The sequence below is a fragment of the Meles meles genome, chromosome 10 (assembly GCF_922984935.1).
Source record: "Meles meles chromosome 10, mMelMel3.1 paternal haplotype, whole genome shotgun sequence".
Lineage (NCBI taxonomy): Eukaryota > Metazoa > Chordata > Mammalia > Carnivora > Mustelidae > Meles > Meles meles.
This window is the reverse complement of record NC_060075.1, coordinates 107,878,871-107,890,878: the sequence shown is the minus strand read 5'-3', so window position 1 is coordinate 107,890,878 and position 12,008 is coordinate 107,878,871. Positions and strand designations below refer to the sequence as shown.

The 12,008-nt window shown below is 44.7% G+C and overlaps 1 long non-coding RNA gene across 1 annotated transcript; it reads right to left on the bottom strand.

Annotated features, from left to right (window-relative positions):
* Window positions 1-4,198: 4,198 nt before the first annotated feature.
* On the bottom strand, window positions 4,199-6,549 carry LOC123951985. Its single transcript, XR_006820548.1, has 3 exons — window positions 6,401-6,549; window positions 5,128-5,221; window positions 4,199-4,553 (listed from the first exon to the last, which is right to left on the bottom strand). It is a non-coding gene; the product is annotated as an uncharacterized LOC123951985 (long non-coding RNA).
* Window positions 6,550-12,008: the final 5,459 nt, after the last annotated feature.

Genomic DNA, 12,008 nt, shown 5'->3' with positions numbered 1-12,008 from the left:
CCATGTAGAAATGCTGCCTTCTCAATCGGGGGCTTCCAAGGTCACCATGACCAGTGGAAGGGTACATGGAGATAAACACTAGCTCTTAAACATCTTCATCCAGAAGTGACACATCCCACCTTACTCTCACATTTCACTGGCAAGAACAGTCAGGGAACACAGTTTCTCCTGATGCCTAGAAAGGAGAGGAGAACCAGGTGTGAAGAAGCCCTTTCAGTCTCGTCACTGTACACATATACTTGTGTGTAAAAGATGTACGTCTGTGTAATCCGACCAGCAACGCGTATTCTTTTCAATGTGTAAGTAGAGGAAACAACTCTATTATACAAAAGGGATCTCTACATTGTTTGTTAAAGTGGACTTCTCTGTTCTGAGAAGTAAAAATTATTACAAAAGTTGCCTTTAATTGCATCCCCCTTTTTAAAAGCTAGATATTTTAGTGCTTCACACTAAAATAACATTCTTTAAAAAGAGGGACTATGAAAGGGAAAAAAGGGGGGTATATTGTCCAAAAATATCAGTGTCATAAAAGACAAAAGCTAATGATGAACAGTTCCAGATTAAAGGAGACTAAAGGCACATGACAACTGATAGGATATGTGATCCTGGTCCGGAATCAGCACTAGAGGAAATAATGTTATAAAGGACATTGTGGGGTCACTTGGAAAAATGGGAATATAGACAAAGGATAAGGCAAAAGTATCTATGTTAAATTTACTGAAGCTGATAGCAGTATTATGGAACTACAAGAGAATATTCTTATTTGGGAAATACACACTGAAAAATTAAGCAATAAAGACTCACGAAGTAAGCAACTTACCAAAAAAGTGTACCATGCTCATGAATTGTAATACTCAATTTTGTTAAATGTCAGTTGTTGCCAAATTGATCTATAGATTCAATGCAATTCTGATAAAAATCCCAATAAGCTCTTCTGCAGAAAGTGCCAAGATGATTCTAAAATTTATCCAGAAATGCATACAATATAGAATATTCAAAATATGTTTGAAAAAGAGGACAAAATTGGAGGACTTACACTAGCTGACTTCAGTACTTAGTACCAAGCTTCAAGAGGGAAGACCACGTGGTAGGGGTGTGGGGGTAGACAGAAAGATCATTGGAACAGAAAGGGGACTTCAGAAATAGAGCTGTATATGTACAGTCAATTGATTTTCACCAAGGCAGCTCAGTTCCACCGGGTGCAGGCATGGAAAGAGTACAGAGTCGTGTGAAGTAGGAACTTCCCAGGTCCCAATGGGAAATAGACGACAGAGCAAATTGGGATTATTTCAGATTGGCTTAATAAAGAGACTACTCAAAAGATGATGGAAGTGACCCTCTGCCAGTTCCAGGCCTTGAACCTTGGGAAAGCCTGTTAGCTTCTGTCCTTGCAATTTTGGGAGCCCTTGAGTCACCAGGTCCAGGTACTCTGCTGGAGAGACCACAGGGAAAGAGCTTGCGGCAAGCCATTCAGAAAGGGGCTCATGACTGCTTGGGGAGAGAGAGAGAAGTCTTACCTTCTCAGCCCCCAGCTGGGCCCAACCTTCCTGCTGTCCCCACCTGACATGAGAGCGAAGACATATTGGGCATTCCAACCACCATGTGACTGCAGCTTTGTGAGAGACAACTTGTGAGACCAGTGGAAGAATCATTCAGTGGAAATTTGGTCAGTTCACAGAACCATGGGAAACAATAAAATGGTGATGGTTCTGTGTCAGTCAGTTGTGGGTTTTTTTACGCATTTATTTATTTATTTGAGAGAGAGAGCGTAAGTGGGGAGAAGGGAGAGAATCTCAAGCCGACTCCCCGCTGAGTGCGGTCCAATGAGGGGCTCAATCTCACCACACTGAGATCATGACCTGAGGTGAAACTAAGAGTCTGACTCTTAACTGATGGAGCCACCCAGCATCACCTAAGTCAATCAGGTGTTTGTTTGTTTTTAAGATTTTATTCATTTTGAGGGTTTTGAAGGGTCAGGGGTAGGAGGTTGGGGCAACCTGAGGGTTTTGAAGGGTCAAGGGTGGGAGGTTGGGGGAACAGGTGGTGGGTAATGGGGAGGGCACGTTCTGCATGGAGCACTGGGTGTTGTGCAAAAAGAATGAATACTGTTACGCTGAAAAAATAAATAAAATGGAAAAAAAAAGATTTTATTCATTTATTTGACAGACAGAGATCACAAGTAGGCAGAGAGGCAGGTAGAGAGAGAGAGGGGGAAGCAGGCTCCCTGCTGAGCAGAGAACCCAATGTGGGGCTTGATCCCAGGACCTGAGATCATGACCCAAGCTGAAAGCAGAAGTTTTAACCCACTGAGCCACCCAGGCACCCCAGTCAGGTTTGTGTTTGTTTGTTTGTTTGTTTGTTTGTTTGTTTTAATAAAATACTTACTTGAGGGAGAGAGAGTATGAGCAAGGGGAGAGGTAGAGGGAGAGCAAGAAGCAGACTCCCCACTGAGCAGCCTGACATGGGGCTCAACCCCAGTATCCTGGAATCATGACCTGAGCTGAAGGCAGACGCTTAACCGACTGAGCCACCCAGATGCTCCAGTCAGTCAGTTTTTTGATAGCTAACTAAAACAGCCGCCAGGCAGCAAACCCCCAGAGAGGGAGCCTGGAAATAAACATTTCAACTTCACTCTTCTCGCTCCCTCTAGTCTCCCTGTAGGTGTTCCTCATAATTTGAACTTAGACAGGAACAGAAGATAAGGGAGCCTTCCACATTCTCCACAAAGGTTTCCATAAGAGGCTTCTTAGAGCACAGAGCAGGGGAGAGGAGAATGGAGACTGGATCTGGAGAGGTGAACAAAATATACTGAGCAGAGTCCAGCCCCTTCCCCCTTCAACATTAAACCTTGCTCTAGCCCAGGTGAAAATCTGTCTTCCTGTTACAGGGGATATTCAAAGTTCTTCAAATTCCATGTTTTGGGAAAATGTCTGCTCAGTCATGGTTCCATCTGAAACCTGAAATATTGGCTAACACCAGTGTTCTTCATATCAGATGGTTAGGATAAGGGAGTGGAAGATAACTAATTAATATGAAATGTAGCTATTACCATCCCTGCTTCTGTGACTGGACATGAGGTCTAAGTAGGTGGTGATCATATCTGTCCTCTTCCACATTCACTTCATGTTTCTCATAGAGCCTGAGCTGCATGGAGTTCTTTTGCTGGCAGGAGGGACTCAAACCTTCGTTGTTACGGGATTTGAGTCCTTCGTGGTCTGGTTTTATTCTGTGGCTACCACTTCCCCTTGACAAGGACAATTGGACAATTGAGTACTAGGAGGCACCCAGCAAATCCTCTGTGACATTCACAGCGTTCTCTGCCATCCTCACGGAGCAGCAACCCAATTTCTCTCTGCTCATCGGGATCAATGACCCCAGTCAGCACAATAGCCCCATTCTTTGATTTGCTCCCTTGGGCACCAGGATCTTTAAACCCCCAGAGACCAAGATCACAGGGACAAAGAGCAAATATTTTTCAATAATGAAAGAGACCACTTCCTGGTTCCCAGGCCTGTGTATTCTGGTTAGGAAAAAAGAAGACACCAAATATTAGTTACTGGTTAAAAGTATACCTTAATTCATCGGTCAGCAGCCCAACCTCACAGGGTGATGTTTCCCCGCCGGTGTCAGGACTCAGCCTTCAGCAGGTCATTCCACTGCTCTGTCACACCAACTGCTTCCACGGCATGTGGCATGGGGCAAGACAGCAGAGTTCATAGACGGTGAGCCCATGGCTCCACTTCTCCTGCCCTAAAATGCCCTGCCTAGTCTTATGCAATTGCTGTGTGGGATTTGATAGTGGTGGATAAGGTGTCCCAAGAATCCAAAAACTGGGGGAACCGGCAAAAGCACTGAGATCTTGCCACCGATTTTCCAAAATCAATCTTTCCAAGTCCCTGACTGATAGAGTTACTCTTCACGTATCACTATAGTTCTGCAGGTCAGGCTGCCTCTTCTTCCATGTGAAATGGACAGTGAGATGTGGCCTCTAGGGATTCCCCTCTACCGTTGTCTTTCTGGGCCACCCTTGAGCAGAGGGTTAGTGCGGCAGCCACCCACTTCCAGCGGTGACGGTGTAACAGGTAGATCCAGCAATACGTCTAGCTTATTTTTTCCCTCTATTAACTGGCCAGGGAACTGCTCACAGGGCCCTGGTGGAGGCTGAGAAAGAGCCAACAAAGCAGCAGGAGCCCGAGCTTGGGAGTCTGTGCCACCTGCTTCTGCAGGTGACTTGTCTTCCAGACCTGCTTCTGCGGCTGAGCGCACCTCTTTTATATTATAAGAGATCTGTTGTGCATGTCTTCTTTTGATGTTTGATGGAATATATAACACCCAGTTTGTGATGGGCAGTTTGGGTCAGAGTTGTTTGTTTGTTTGTTTGTTTGTTGTGAAATGGAGAAGAGTTGAAGTCCTTTCCTGAGCTGAGTCCTTCCAAAGAGGGATGCAGCCATCCCTCTCTTTGATCTCCTTCTGGGTTTGCTAAGGGCTGAGCCCCAACGGAATCCAGAGAACGAGGGGTTCATTGAAGACTGTTAGATCATCTATGTCTGGATCTAGAGGGGCAAATAAAAGATATCTTGCATCGGGAGATTATAGGAAAGGGATGTCATGACATTTAAGCAGGGTGTGAGGGGGTGCCTGGGGCACCTGGGTGGCTCAGTCTATTTAGCATCTGCCTTTGGCTCAGGTCATGGTCCCAGGGTTTTGGGACCAAGCACCTCGTGGGGCTCCTCACTCATTGGGGAGTCTGCTTCTCCTTCCTCCCTCTTGTGCTTCTGCTCTCTCTCAAATAAATCAATAAAATCTTAAAAAAAAAAAAAAACATGGCAAGGGGGTTTGTGAGGACACGCAAAAGGGAGGAAAACAGTGAGAGAATGCAGGACCCATATCTATGGGTCCAAATGCAGGTCACAGGGTAATTAAGTGAGGTTACTAGACCAAGTTGGAAAGATAGAAGGTGCCTGTCAGGGGAAGGAACTGCTCAAAATAAAAATTCTGTGTGAACTATTGGTTATACTTCAATGGAACATTCTGCAATGATGGAAATATTCTGTATCTATCCCGCACCTGAAAGGTGACTAGTGTGAAGGAGAGTTTTTAAATTTTATTTAATTTTAATTGACTTACCTTTAAATAGCCACACGAGGCTAGCAGCTGGTGAATTGGACAGTACAGGTTTAGAGTAGGATCATATCAACTCCTTTATTGGAGGGGTGCAATCCTAGGGCAACAAAGAGTGATAGAAAGAAAAAGGGAAGGGGGGATGCACCCATAATGTGGCGGATAACTGAGCTGTCACAGCTTCACCAACAAACACACTGGCTGAGCCACACGGGATGTCTCTGGTGGTGCCGTGCAGCACTGTCGAATGTGGGGACAGCCCATTCTGCGGAAGAAGGGAAATTCACTCATCTACTGGCCCCTTGCCACCTCCTGCCTTCCACCGTCCTGTGCCCTCCACACAGCGTTAATACTCCGCTATGAGCTGGGTGGGGAAAATGGCGCCCAGCTTCATCTAGTCTGCGAGTGGCGGAGGAGCCAGTCGGTGGGTCCGCTGGGACCTGGTGCTGAACTACTGCTGCTTCATGAGCCAGTATGAGCCAACCCCTCAGCCTGGGGGAGTCTCAGTCAGCGGGGATGTTGGATGGGGTGAGCCCATTGAGCAAGAGGCCAAGGCTGGCGTATGGGGTCAGAGGGAGCCTGGCCTGAGGTCTGGGTGGTGCATAAAGTCAATTTGGGATCTTGTAAGGGGCCTTAGAGATGTCACCTGGCACTTTGTACCTTAGTACTCTCCTCTGCACAATGGGTAACATCATGACTTACGTCACACACTGGCTCCCATCGTTCATACATGTCACCCGGTATCATCACAAGAACTTTGTAACAGTAGGTGAGGAAGCTGTCATTCTTGTCATATTGCAAGAATGAAAATGGAGGGTGAGGGAGAGTAGATGAAAATACTGATTAAAGCAGAATCAGAGTACGTCTGACTCAGCCTCTTACGCCTGCCACGATAATCCACTTCCCCTTGAGATTTCTTCAAGGGACTGGATTTCAAAACTCTTTAAGAGAAAGATTCCAGCAGGAAAGTGAGTTAAAAGCTATACACAGGTACAGATATGATAAAGGGTAAAATGTTGGGGGGACAAGATGTGACCCTACAATTTCGTAACTGATTTTAACGAAGTAAAATATGCCCTGTACAGTTTTAGAAGGACTCCAGAAAGCATTTGTTTTGAATTCATTTCTTTCTGTTGCACTGCAGCGATCTGTTGTAACGTAAAATAGAGGACTCAGAGTTCCAGGCAGTTTTCAGGGGAACCGGTCTCATTTGACAGGCGAGCACAGCAGGGGAGCAGGCATCCTGAGATCACCTGCACTCCGACTTGTCAAGACCTACCTTCGTGTTTCCTCCTGCCAAGTGACAGCTGCCTCTCACGGCCAGAGCCTCAGTCGCTCAGCTCCCACCGCAGCAAACCTGTTGCAGATCTTAGCTCCAAAGAAAAGCCAACCAGAGGGAAGATTATGCAAAAAAAAAAAGAAAGAAAGAAAGAAGGAAAGAAAGAAAGAAAAAAGAAAAAGAAAGAAAGAAAAAAAAAAAGAAGAAGAAAAACTCCTCCGGACTGCTCTGGGTAAAAGGCAGTAATAACAACGAGCTGCAAAGGGTTTCATGTCTTTGCACTTCATGGAAATACAGAGCGAAGTCAAGACTCTAAAAAATAGGGCTGCTGCTTTCCAGCCTTCAAACGCTCTGCGAAAAGCGATATGGAGCGACTTTACTGAGATGGAGCTCGATATGGAGCGACTTTACTGAGATGGAGCTCGTCAGAGCCCTTAAAGAATCCTGCGGGTTCCCGGAGGCGCACGGCAGAGAGCAGCCCTTGCGTAACTGAAGACGTCTGTACTTCGAACCGGCTTCATCAGCCGAGGGAAGCAGAAGCTGGCACCCGTCAACTCCTGTTCCTGCCCTGGGAAGCTGTTGCCGGAAGGGATGAGGCCGTCCAAATGCTCCGCCGAGTCGGGCGTCCTGGACACCTAGACGCAAATGAGGATTCTGCGTCGCCAAACTTACTCCCCTTGCCCTCGACCAGAAGGGGGTGGCAGAGCCCAAAGGTACCGTGATGGTCACTAGGTTGAGGTACGACGAGAACCAATCAGCTTTGTGGGGAGCTGAACGGGGCGGGGCGTGGGGAGGAGGGTCACTACAGAGGTGGAGACCCACAGAACTATCCCCAAGGCTGTTTCTCATGATAGATAAGAGTCTCAGTGCTGCCATGCGGTGGGACAGTGGAATGCTGTAGAAGCAAAATTGAGGTCAACCTTCCTCGGAAAGAGATGGAAGTAGGGCTCAACGAATCTTTGTCATCAATCCTGATAGCAAAAAGGACTTGATTAAAACAAAACAAAACAAAAATCGGTCCTGGGCTTTCCACAGTAATTATCTGTTTGTCTTTCCCTGTTGGTAGTCAAGGGATAAAAACACGTGGGCTTTGACTTCACATTATCTCACGAGGCATCAGCAGGCTGTCATTTCACACACAGCTGTGAAAAAATGTTTCAGAACTATTCGTCCTCTCTAGTCTAATTCTCATTTCATCTCCTCTCCTTTATCCAGCATTTACAAATGTCACTTAAGATTGTGCTCCTTGCTGGGTGTGTGACAAAGGGCATCGTTTCTTTGATCTCACATTTCTACATTTGAGAAGTAGGGATAATAAGAATTAGAATAAGAATCCCTACATCCCAGGAGTGTTCTGAAAAATGAATGAGCTATTGTCTGTGAATGTTCTTAGCAGGGTGCTTATGCACGGTAGCTGTTCATAGCACTCTTGGGTTAACCAACGTGCAAAAATGACAGTTAACTTTCACCGACGATATGAAATTTCTCTTTGGACTCTGATGTGACTCTCCACAGGAAAAGAGAACGGAGCACGAAATGTTTGGAGAGTACTTTTGAGGAAAGTCGATGGTGTAGAACTGAAAATTTTTCTCAGATTTAGGCCAGTTCTGCCTTTTCTGAAAGACGGACAGTTTGAGTTTTCTTTTGTTTTTGGAGAATTGTGTGTAAATCAAAGACCTTCATATATCTGGCTTATTTTCAGAGCAAATACCAAAAAATCATCAGGAAAAAAAAAATCCTGCAGAATTTCTGGTTCTACCTGGATCTAAATTGATAGATTCTTATCATCTGTTGTATCCTTTTCTTGTAAAATGGGGCAAACTGTTTAACTTTCTTTTTTTTTTAAAGATTTTATTTATTTAAATCTTGCCATTTGCAACGATGTGGATGGAACTAGAGGGAATTATGCTGAGCAAAAAAAAGTCAACCAGAGAAAGACAATTATCATATGATCTCCCTGATATGAGGAATTGAGAGGCAGAGTAGGGGGGTGGGGGGGCAGGGAAGGAAAAAATGAAACAAGATGGGATTGGGAGGGAGACAAACTGTAAGAGACTCTTAACCTCACAAAACAGAGGGTTGCTGAGGGGAGGAGGATATGGAGTCGGTGGTTGGGTTAAAGACATTGGAGAGGGTGTGTGCTATGGTGAGTGCTGTGAATTGTGTAAACCTGATGATTCACAGACCTGCACCCCTGGGGCAAATAATACCTTACATGTTAATAAAAATAATTAATAAAAAAAGATTTTATTTATTTATTTGGCAGAGAGAGAGTGATCATAAGTAGGCAAAGAGAGAGGGGGAAGCAGGCTCCCCACTGAGCAGAGAGGCCGATGTGGGGCTTGATCCCAGGACCCTGAGATCATGACCTGAGCTGAAGGCAGAGGCTTAACCCACTGAGCCACTCAGGGGCCCCATAAGCTGTTTAACTTTCATGAATCCTGTCATTCTCCATTAAAATTTTGTGGGAAAAAAAACCAAAAACAAAAACAGTTAAAAACCACTCCTCATGGAATGTTTCTGCTAGTTAAGTCCAGAGACTGATGGAAATCAGGTCGTTTGAAAGATCGTCACCAGCAGCAAATATTTAGTGATTGCGTCCCATTTAATGCAATATGCTCACAACAGGACGTGATTCAAGCCTCTAGGATACTTATGTTCAAATCATTCAAAAGGAAAGTTAGGTGAGTTGATTAGGAATGCATTATACTATGAGAAAACAAACCTCTTTCTTGACTATTTTTTTTTCTCTTTGAATTTTTATAATTCTGGTAATAAACTGGGACACCTCCCGTGGGGAGTGGGAAGAGGACAACTGGAAGTGAAGGGATCTGAGGGTCAGATCTGGCAGGACAGGCAGGGGTTGAATTATTCATCTGGCTTGAGATCTGTCTGCTTTTATACATGAGCTAAGAACTAAAGCCATTATTTAGAAACAAAAGAAGAAACTTCCTCATTAAGCTCAACTGTTATGGTCATAAGGTGACAAGTCCACTAGTGAAATTAAGGTCAGGAGAGAGGGGGTGAACACACCAAGCTATGATGAATTATCCAGTAAGATCCTATGGAAATGCCCAGGATAGCATACAACCCAGCCATGGAGGGATGAAGAAGGCCCCTTCTTGGAGGAGGTGGCAGACCTAACTTGGACTTTCATTGATAAGTAGGAGTTAGCCATAGGAAAGAGGATTGAGAGGGAAGGAACTATACATGCCCAGGAGCTCAGATCCAAGGACCAGCAACCCCCACTCTTAGGACTGGGTGGAGAGCTTAGAGATGAGGCCAGAATGGCAGAGCAGAGGTCAGGTCAGGAAAGACCTTAACTGTCATGGAGGCAATGGAGATTCAGTAGAGGATTTAGGTTGGGGGAAGGCTTAAGCAGATTTGCCTTTGTGTAAGGACCTTTGGGATAGTGTGAACAGATTGAGGGACATATTCTGGCTTATTGGCCCAGTTTTCCTGCAGTGTTTCAGAGGGAAGAAAGTGACATATAATACCCCTGTTTCTCATGTTTAATATAATTTTAATTTCCTAATGTTGTTCTTAGAAGCAACTCAGAGATCTCAAATAATTACCTAACTCTATAAATTCAATTTGCGAGCTCCATGTAAATCTATACGGAGAATATGTTCATAGGTTTTTATAGAAACAAGAATTTCAAGACAAGCTGGGTATTGTTCTAGAGATGATCTTGCCCTTGTGCAATCGCTATGGTTTGGCTCCTTTGATTGGCTGTTTAAAATCATTAGTCATTGTTTTGTTTTGGATAACTTGTTTTTGTTTGTTGTATAACTAGGGATCTATACTCCCTCTTTGAAGGGCATAAAACACCTCCATGAAACACAGATGGTACCTGCAAGGGTTTTCTTAGGTGATTCAACAATGAAATCAGAATGGGGCGCCTGGGTGGCTCAGTCAGTTGAGCGGCCAATTCTTGATTTCCGCTCAGGTCCTGATCCCAGGGTTCTGGGATTGAGCCCGGCATCAGGGTCCCCGCTCAGCAGGGAGTCTGCTTCTCTCTCTGCAGCTCCCCCTGTTTGTGCTCTCTGTCTGTCCAAAAAATAAAATCTTTTTAACAAATCCAAACGTGTAGCTTCTCACAAAAAGTCAAATGGGGTATGTTTTAGTTTCCTAGGACAGTTGTATCAAAGCATCACAAACTAGGTGCTTAAAACAACAGAAATTTATTCTCTCCCCATTCTGGAAGCTTGAAGTCTGGAATCAGGGTGTTGGCATGGGCCATAATCTCTCCGAAAGCTCTAGAAAAGAATCCTTCTTTGACTCTTCCCAAGCTACTGGTGGTTGCCAAGAAACCCTAGCGTTTCTTGGTTGGTAGATGTTATCAAATTTCTGCCTGAGTCTTCGTGTGGCTGTCCTCCTTCCAGGTCTGGGTCTCCTTGTCCAAATCTCCCCTTCTTGTGAGCATACCAGCCATTGGATTTAGGGCCCACCCTGATCCTGCTTCACCTTAACTAGTTATAACTGCAAAGTCACTATTTCCAAGTCAGATCACATTCTGATGTCCCAGAAGGATGAATGTGGTAGGGACGGGGCTGGAGAGGCATGAACCCAATATATGGCCTATATGACCCTGTCCTAAGAACTGACCAAAGCTGGGCCAGTAGCTGAACTCTCCAAGTGGGGCAAGCACATACGAGTACACCAAAATTCTCATCACATCTATGAAGCAAACACTTGCACCAATACCTGAGCCCTATTTCTCATTTATGTTACCGGCTTTGCCCCCATAAAGAGCTATGTGGTAACTGGGCTATTGTTTACCTTTATAACTTTTATCTTTCTATTATCTATCTATCATCTTTCTATTATCTATCTATCTATTTCTATTATCTACCTTTCTATTATCTATCTTTCTATTATCTATCTATTTTTCTATTATCTATCTATTGGGTCCATAGGCTCCATGACCAATGTGGGCTTGAACTCAGCTACTGGCTGAGCTAGCCAGCTGTCCCCCTTTTATAACTTTTAAATAATATACCAGAACTCCTATTTCATGTTTCAGAAGCTTTTTCAGTATCTCACAGCTCCCTTCTTGTTTTGTAAGACCAAGATATTAGATTTTTTCCACTTTCCCCTCTCTCTTCCTTTCCCTTCCCACCTCACAGATTTTGCCAGAAGCACCTTAATTATTGTTATGGGTTGAATTGTGCCCCCCCCCAAATTCATATGCCAAAGTTCTAATCCTCAGTACCTCAGAACAGTGACCTTATTTAGAAATAGGCTGATTGCAGATATAATTAGTTAAGATGAGATCATACTGAAGTAGGGTGGGACCCTAATCCAATATGACTGATGGCCTTAGAAAGGGGAAATTCGGAGACAGACATACGCACAGGGGAATGCAGAGACTGGGGTGATGCAGCAGAAGCCAAGGAATGCCAAAGATTGCCAGAAAACCTGCAGAAACTAGGGGAGAGGCATGGAAAAGATTCTCCGTAACAACCCTCAGAGGGAACCAACACTACCGACATCTTGATCTCCAATTTCTAGTCTCCAGAAGCCCAAACATTGCTAGACGATGTCACTGAGCTGAGGAGCCAGAGATAAGGACTTGGGGAGGCTGGGATGGCTGTAGTTGGTAGGA